Source organism: Neolamprologus brichardi, chromosome 4 (assembly GCF_056152115.1).
Source record: "Neolamprologus brichardi isolate AB-2024 chromosome 4, ASM5615211v1, whole genome shotgun sequence".
Taxonomy (NCBI): Eukaryota; Metazoa; Chordata; class Actinopteri; order Cichliformes; family Cichlidae; genus Neolamprologus; species Neolamprologus brichardi.
In genome coordinates, this window is record NC_142107.1 from 862,629 (window position 1) to 871,833 (window position 9,205).

Here is a 9,205-nt window from a genome sequence, read left to right on the forward strand (position 1 = left end):
GTGTGTGAGAGAGATGGAGAGAACAGGTGAAAAAGAGGCAAATTGTAAAGCACTTTGGGTAAAAGCACTACATAAATGCAGCCATGGGGCACTGCGGATGCTGCTTGCTCTCTCAGAGTGTCCTAACCTGACAGTTTGGTTGCTTACAGCACTTATGAGTAAGAGATAAAAGCACTTGAATTATAAGATGAATCGAGGTGAAACCTTGAATGAATGTGTGAATTGCAATCAGCTGATGTAGTAGGGTAACAGTGACGGGAAGTAAAGCGTCAGCTCCAAAGCTGTGATTATACACAGAAACACTTTACATTAAATATTAGATTAATGTCTTTAGTTCTACACTTTTAATGCAAGTTGTTATCCACCACACTCTAAGAAATAAAACGTTGGATTTAATTGACAAAGTTAAGGCAATCTTTTCCACAAAACCTGGTCAATTAAACATAAATCAATATGGTTGTTATCTGCAATTTCAATGGTGATGTATATCAGAAGTGAAATTGTTCATTAAAAGCAACAGCTTTCCTTTCATTGTTACTATTTAACACCATTAATTAGAATTTAAACACTTTGTTCATTTTATTAACTGTATTGCTTTAGGTTCAATTGACAATATTAATTTGAATTTAATGGCACCATTTAGATTGTGTTTTGGACCTAATTAATTTGATTAATTATGATTTAATGAATAGTTTCATCTATATGCTAAATGTTTAGGTACCAACAAAACAAGTCTAGAAAGGTTCCTGAGTTGTCATCTATACATTGTAATTAGGTGTTTGGACCTTTCAGAGGTCTTCAGCAAAGGTCTAACACTTAACTACAGAGTACAGGTGACAACTCAAGAACCTTTTTACACTTGCTCACACGTTACCATTTATAACATTCAAGATCCTTGCACTTCAATAGAAAACTCTTACACCAAAGCTTACATAAAGTGTAAATGCAAAAAAAAAAGGGTGCTGCATCAACAACTTTATTTACGGTAAGCCTTAACAAGGCAAAGCTTCTACAGGGAACAACACCGCATAAGGCAATATTAAATGCTTAAAGTGCATGACCAAAATTTAAACATTGGAAACAACTTTCGAGTTTCAACAAAGTGACATTGTAGTGTGCTGTAAGATGTCAAATCCATCTGGGTAATTTTGTCCCCAGTTCAAAAAACTCTGAATTATGTTTTCTTTTCCACAATCAAAAGAAAAATGGCATTCAGTAAATCTCTTAAATATTAAAAGCTATGACAAAATATTTACAAACAAGGATCAACATATATATATTTATAAACATTTAAACAGTAAAACAGAGCACTTATTTTGGGGGACATTTCGATCTAGAAGAGTCATTGCGTCTCCTTTTGGCAGAGTTTGTTCTTCAGCACTTGTATTTTGTTAGACAGTTTTTTGTCTTCCAGTCCCATGAGCAGCTTCTGGAAGAACTCAAATGTGTAGCGAAGTGGCTTTGGGTAACTCAGATTGAGGCAGTAAATTAGCCCAAACAAAAGTGCACACCCGCTCGCCACATCGAGAAGATCCGGCAAGACGGTGCATCTCTCGATAATGATGCCAACATCTTCAAGGGAGTCATCAGGCTGTGCTCCTTCATGGATTATTTTATAAACACCCAAATCCGTTCCTCTCGAGCTCTTCAGCTTCCATCACGTTGAAATCCTGAAAAGGACAGAAATATTTTAAATCCCTTGTATTTTGGCCATCGCATCATCTGGCTATTCACTCCATTTTAGTTAAAATGGTCCACACTACCCTAATTACACAGATCCCCGAATGAGACTGAGGAGAACAGACCAAAGAAAAATGTGGATTTAAGACTATCACCAAATAAAGACCAAGAAGAAGATACATGAAACATGGACAGAGGGCAGGAGTATGCATTAATAATATTATCAATATTCTGCTGACCAGGGTTATTTTCTTTCGCATAAAACAATGTAAGTGAATGCAGGGCTCGCAAAATCGCTAGCCCGACGTCCCGGAGCTAGCGATATCTCCTGTCGGGCGACCAAAATCTATCTCAGCCCCGCCCGTTGGGTTACCATATAGCCCGACGGGCGGGGCTGAGATAGATTTTGGTCGCCCGACAGGAGATATCGCTAGCTCCGGGACGTCGGGCTAGCGATTTTGCGAGCCCTGGAATGGAAACTAAATCCTAGTATTTCCCATGCACTTTATTGTTGTAAGCTAATTTAAAGAAAACTGATTGCTGCCAGAACAGGAGAATGCCTGGGCTTGTTTAGAAAATACATTTTTCAACATACAAAACTCTGGGAATTATGACAGTCAAAATTTTACTGAGGGGTGGAATATCCCTTTAAAAATAAACTTACCATGTACTCTTTGATGAGATTTTCAGGGTTCTCATTCAGGTATATAATCACAGCTTTAAGGATGCATTCACGCTTCACTTCGATTCGGGAACTCTAAACAAAACAACACATGCAGCGCAATTACTTTTTTGAAGTTTTTAGAGACCCCCACAGAACTTAAGTCAATTCTTATTGTTGTTTAACCAATTCATAATTGTTTCTAAGTAATTTTAAACATGCTTTTTGTAAGCAAGTAGTATTTTGTGTTAGAGAATGAGAAGCTTACCAATTCATTCCCATAAAGATTATAAGTCATGAGTCCAATTACACTGATTGCGATACATTGGGTCGCGGAAAATGCAGCTTTAGCGTGGTGTACCACCCGAAAGAAGGAAGAAAAGTGTTGTTGCATAGGAGTGTTGTTCAAAGGAATCAAAAACATTTTGATAGATATTTCCAAAAATTAATGACAAAAACTACACACTGTCACGTTAATATGAGGTATGCGGGCTACCACCACATTTGCAGTATTTATACCAAGTTTGAGTGAAAAAAAATCTATTGTGTCACTGAGTTGTGGCGAAATGTGAGATGTCCTCTGCCTTTGTCTTTTCTCAGTGTAGCTAATTATTCCTTTGGACAATTAATGAGTAAACAAAAAAAAGAAAAGAAAAAAGCTACAATGCCAGCAGCAGCACTTATGGCCTCAAGGGGCATGAGTTACTTAGTTCTGCTTTGTGTCAGGACCAAATCCAGAATATAAACCAAAAGCGAGATGAGAAGTATAACGCAGGAGAGAACAAGCATAAAATGACCCAAGAAAGTTAAAAATACAGGTTAATAACCAGACCTGAGATCAACCTGCAACTAATCTATTAGTTACAGAACATTTTAACAAGACAGAATACCTGTGAAATTGCAGACAACGCTGCTGTGATCCGCCGCGCTGTTTCCCCTCCTTTTTTTCATAGAATCTTCATCAACTGGTCAGAGTACTGGTCAAGACTGCTCATGAATGTGGACAGCAGTGGAACTGTGGTGATTTGGGTGAACTCCGCATTGATCTACAAAGTTCAAAAATAAAATTTTTAAATAGTTCAGCTCAAAACAGGACTAAATCCAGACCAAACCTGATCTAATCCCAGACAAAACGTTCTGGTGCTGTCCAGGTTTGATTTAAAGAAAAGAAAAAAAAAAGAAAAGGGGGGGGGGGGGGATCGATTAATCAGATGGGAATGTGCAAAATCAATTACAATTACAAAAAAAAAAAAAAAAAAAAAAAAGAAAAAGATTTTTAAATTGACAGAAAAGTTATTCCAACATGCCACCCATAACCCATGCAGTACAAAAATCACAAAATGCACAAATTTTGCACTTTAGTTGTAAAAGGAAACTCTGACATGTATCATGCTAGCAACGTCCTGTTTTCCCAAAATCGTGTACAGTGACACACATGCAAAGGGGTAGCACAGAGATGGTCTAAACTTAAGAACAATCCTGTTTCTTTTAAAATGTATTAATAATACAAGTTAAATTTCTAATGCTCCAAAATTTCTATTACTCATTTCATAAATCTGTTCCTGTGAGCACGTTTACCATTATATACCGGAGCAGCCCAGTCTGTGAATGTGACCCACTTGCCCCCAAAAATAAAATCAAGTATACTGGGTGGTTAGTGCTTCGTTTGTGCTGGTAAAATCATCGTTTGTATCGCTAGGTGTCAAAGATATTACACTTTTATTTAATAGATCATTCAGAGTTCACCCCCCCCCAAGCAACACGAAAATGGCCCAAAATAGGTCAAAACATGCCACAAAATGCTCGGGTGCGAGCGAGCGTTTCCTACGACGTCTACATCACCCGGACGCTCACTCGCGCCCATAAGCACGGGGAGCGTGCTTGACGCCCGTGACGTCATGGCGAAAAAGTAAAACATTAATAATTGGAAAACCGTAGCAGAACAAATGTTAATTTTAACGGCACAAACAAGCACAAACTAAGCAGAGCATTTTGTGGCATGTTTTGGCCTATTTTGGGCCGTTTTCGTTTTGCTTGAGGGGGGGGGGCTCTTCAACTCTCAATGACCTATTAAATAAAAGTGCAATATCTTTGACACCGTAGCAAACAAACGGAGCACTAACCACCCAGTATACTTGATTTTATTTTTTGGGGGCAAGTGGGGGTCACCTTCAGAGGTCTCTTTGAGACTCGATGCACGAAGATATTCAAACTACGCAGTTCGCGGTTCTCTTCAGTGAAACTGACGAGTATGGACTCGTCAACAATCACTGCACATGTATCCCAATTCTTGTTCGGGCTAACGTTCTCCTAACTTGATAGTGCAATAAAACAAATAAAATAAGTGTGCTATTCGGAGTTCGAATGAAATTTTAAACGCAGATGGGGCAATATTCAGATGTGCAGTAACGTCGAATATGCAAATGAATGTTTCCAATGCTAGCAAAATGCTACAACCTACAGAACACATACGGCCCACATATTTACCTGAAAAATATACGCCATATATTATCACAAAGTACTAGTTAAATTATATTCTATTAAAAATAGGAAGAAATTACCTTAACTCCAACGGATGAATCGTGATTAATCCCTCTCTCCAGACACGTGGCCAAAGCACACTGTGGCGTAGATGAAGAAGGTCAACGCGTATGCGCGAAGATTTTTTTTAATTCTCTGCGCATGCTCAGAAAGGATGTGAAAAGGGCTCTTTGGATTTAATTAAATGTGTTCAATAAATTGGAAATATCAATATTATTTAACATTAAATCGGTTTAGAATTAATTAAATCAAATTTAAAAATATTAATTACACCCATAAGATTAACAATTTTAAGTATATTGAACATAAAACTATGAATTAATTTTTAAAAAGCCCATGTTTTATTTCTTAGAGTGCAGAATTATGCTGTAGAAGTGTAAAAATGTAAAATGCTAAATGTAATAAAGTACAGGGACAATGAGAAGAACATATAACAATAATATTGTAGTTTATGAAAATGCTACCTGTTGAGTTCAGCGCATCAGTAACAGGCTTAATGCTGAGATTACTGAAAGTCCAATAAAAAGAGTAGAGAAACATCATAATGGACCTCATGAACTGGTTAAAGCACAACCTTAAACTCTCACAACATAGTAAAAGCTGACACTCCTAACCTGAAAGCAAATAAAACATTATCAAATCACAGTAGATTACCATAAACAGCCTGTTAGAATATAGAAATCTGGATTAATTCTGCGTGCCAGGAGATGTGCTCATTTATGCACAATCACATTCCCTCATGTGCACACGCACACACAAACTAAGCGAGGGTCTTATAAACATTTCACAGGGAGAAGAAGAAGCACACACATGGAATTTGGACGCTTTATTTGGGCATGATGGGAGAAGGGAAGGGCCTGAGCTGACTGGGAGAGGGATAGAAATGTAATGTCTCGTGAAAGAGGAATCCCTCACACTAAAAATAACAGAATACAGTCAGATATTTACTGTACGGTGGGCTTTACTGTTTATACTGGCTCCAGTTCATCTGACACCTAGGCTAATAGGCTACTTCTGGGCACATTTATTGTGTGTCATGTGGATGGATGACTAAAGAGTCTTGGTTTAGGGATAATGGTGTCACAATTTCATAAACTCAGCGGAGAAGTATTGCAGTAATGTGCTTTTGTATTTACAGTATTTTACTCAGTCATATTTTGTGACTGGACATTTTTTCACTTTAAGCAATCAGTACTCTTGACAAAGGAGCAATTTTAAGTGCCCGGTGAGTTAGTTTACAATTTCCAAGGTGACGGAAACATACTGTACACGCATGGCCCAGTTCACAGAAACTATTTCAAAGTCAGTGGATACATCATCGGACAAACTTCTTTGGGGTGGGGGTGGGGTGTCTTGGATGGTTGAAGAGATCTGGGTGGATTATAGAGATATGCTCTGAAGGCGCGAGGTTGAGAAAAAGTCCAGAGTCACAAAACTTGACGAGGTGCAGACAGAGAGTTTAAAGGGGCTTAAAACTATTAAGGAAGAAAGATGCAAAAATACAGAATGGGAGGGAAAGAGGAGATTAGTGTAGTTTCTGAAACTCAGAAGGGCATTTCTGCTGGAAGCTGTTTGTCCCTCCACCCACCGACCCCTCTCCCAACTCGTCTTGGGTCTGGCTATTTATGGTAGAAGCCCTCAAGATCCTACGTAAGTCTGAGGACTTCTGAAGGCTGAGTTCATGGCATCATAATTCCAACCTGTCGCTAGAGTAGGAGAGGAAGCTCTAAACATACCTGGATTTGGTCAACAAGCCCTCAGACATCAGCTCAGACCTATTCAATCAGTCCTGTCATATTCTTGCATATGTGTCTCTGGTACTTTTAAAAATAAAATGTTGAACAAAATGTTTTACCTGACTCAGGGACTTTCAGCACTCTGTCTATGTTTGCATTAGACAGTGAAAGTTGTTGCCACTTCAACAGTGAGCCAGTATAGCAGTGAACATCACAGTACTCGATTCTTTTGCTCCATTCATTACTTAGGCTCTGACTGACACCTAAAAAGATGAACAGTTTTTCAGTGGAACTGTCTTCAATCTCCATATTTCATACCCAATTCACCTCCACTGGTTTTACTTTTTCCATGCTGGTGTACCTGACACTTACAGTGCAGAACCTGGACTGTGCTCAGTTCTACTGCTGCTGCTTTTAGTGGTTACACCTTAAGAGAGCTGTGCATTAACAAATGCCCACAGACTTCAATGAACTGAAGCAACATTGCAAAGAAGAGCGAGCGAAGATTCCTCTTATAAAGTCATCTAGAAATCCAACACTTTCAGTTATTGCTGCTAAAACTGGTTCTACAATCTATTGACTCATAAGGTGTACTTTGGATTTTGTTAAATAAATAATGAGTCAGCCTAATATTTATTCATCTGAAGTTGTATATAAATACTTAATAAATACTTTAAGACTTGGTATGGACTACATTTATATATATATATATATATATATATATATATATATATATATATATACATATATACATATATATGTATATATATATATATATATATATATATATATATATATATATATGTATACAGACAAGCAGAAGAAGATGGCCGTAGTGATAGTTGTAGCGATACGGAATGACAGCAACATCAGGAAGAAGGAACACGAGAAGCTTGAGAAGTACCAAGGGCTCAGAGAAAACTGGAGATGATGTGGAGGGTGAAGGTAATAGTGGTCCCAGTGGTAATCGAAGCACTAGGTACCGTAACTCCCAAGCTAGGTGGTGGCTCCAGCAGATCCCAGGAACAACAGTCCACAAGAGTGCAGTCCTAGGAACAGCTAAGTTACTGCGCAGGAATCTCAAGCTCCCAATCCTCTGGTAGAGAACCCAAATTTGAAGGATAGACTGCCCGCAGGGGCGAGAGGGGAATTTTCTTTTCTTTTCTTTTTTTTTTAAATACATATATATATAGAACCTCGAAAGAGGATGTACCTTATTCTTACAATGACTGTAAGAATACCTTTCAATGTTGCCTCAAACTTTTTCAGCCTTTAGGACTTCACATTTCAACAAAAGATTAAAAAAACTCCTTCAACTCTTCCAAGGCCTTTAAAGATGCAGAGTATAAAATCTCACCCCTAGGCACTAGATGTCAGTAGATTGCAGATTACAGTCAACTGAATTTATACACAAATGAACTTGACATCTTCCACAAACCAGTGCCCACTCCTATCAATATTTAATGGATTATTTCTAATTTTATGAGAATGCTTAATTCTTTGGAACATGTAATTTTACACACTAATCAATGTATGTTTTGTGAGCACATTTAACTGACTGTACGTTTAACTTTCCCTCTTCATAGAGATTTAACACTGACATTATTGACTTTTTACATCAACCAGCCTTTAATTTCCTTTACGTCTTAGAGCTTTCAGTTATAGCCCTCACCTTTATTCAGCTTTTACTCTTACACTTACATGTCCACTGCTTTCATCTCTCTTTTCAGCTAACATGTCAACTCTTTTCAGTGTTTACACTCTGAATGGCACATTCAGATCTCCAAGCGTCACCTGCACCAGATCACCTGCTGTCAGTACTTATTCTTTTCACATCAGCTGACACCTTTCCATCTATACACTTGCACTAGCACTCTAATATCTGGGTTTCTCTTTAGTTCCAGTTGTGAACATTTGCAGCCTGTCTTTATTTTCGCTTATTTTCCTCTATGTCCAGATCTTGGCTCTCACTCACATGCTAGAACAGGCCAGTGACACCTTTGGCTAAAATTGCTGGTGTCAGTGAGGTGCTGCTTGTTAGCGTGTTTGTTATAAAACAATGCCCAGGCCAGGGGTTTTTAAGCACCTTGTAAAAGTGGACTCCGTTTATAGCTCCTCCAAAGTCTGGAATGTTTATTTGAGTTTTTCTTTTTTCTTTTTAAATGTCTGTTTTTGTTTCTCCATGTCTGGGAAAGGTCTTCAGAATAAATTCCTCTTGAAATAGACATATCCCTATAATCTATTTATTTTTACATAACTATTACTTGCTCAATGTTGTGTCTGGCTTGTGCTGCATACTAGGAGCAAGCTCAGATATTGGACCTTGTAAAGACAGGGAGAGAGGAGACTTGGCATTTACAGACATGAATTCATTAAGTTAAAATGTCTTACAAACACACAGTCGACGTAAGGTAAACACCCATAGGAGACGGTGATTTTCTCGGGGAAATCGGCTGTGCTGTGAAAACCAGAGAGCCCGTACAAAATGTTTTAAAAAAAGAAAAGCGCTGACGGATGACGTGTTTTTGTAACAGGCAGGTGTGTTTCTCTGTGTACAAAACACACAGGTGATGAGATTCAGCCCATA

General features: G+C 38.1%; 1 long non-coding RNA gene across 1 annotated transcript; it reads right to left on the reverse strand.

Annotated features, from left to right (window-relative positions):
* Positions 1-970: 970 nt before the first annotated feature.
* On the reverse strand, positions 971-3,365 carry LOC148102878 (uncharacterized). Its single transcript, XR_015719011.1, has 3 exons — positions 3,232-3,365; positions 2,345-2,437; positions 971-1,670 (listed from the first exon to the last, which is right to left on the reverse strand). It is a non-coding gene; the product is annotated as an uncharacterized LOC148102878 (long non-coding RNA).
* Positions 3,366-9,205: the final 5,840 nt, after the last annotated feature.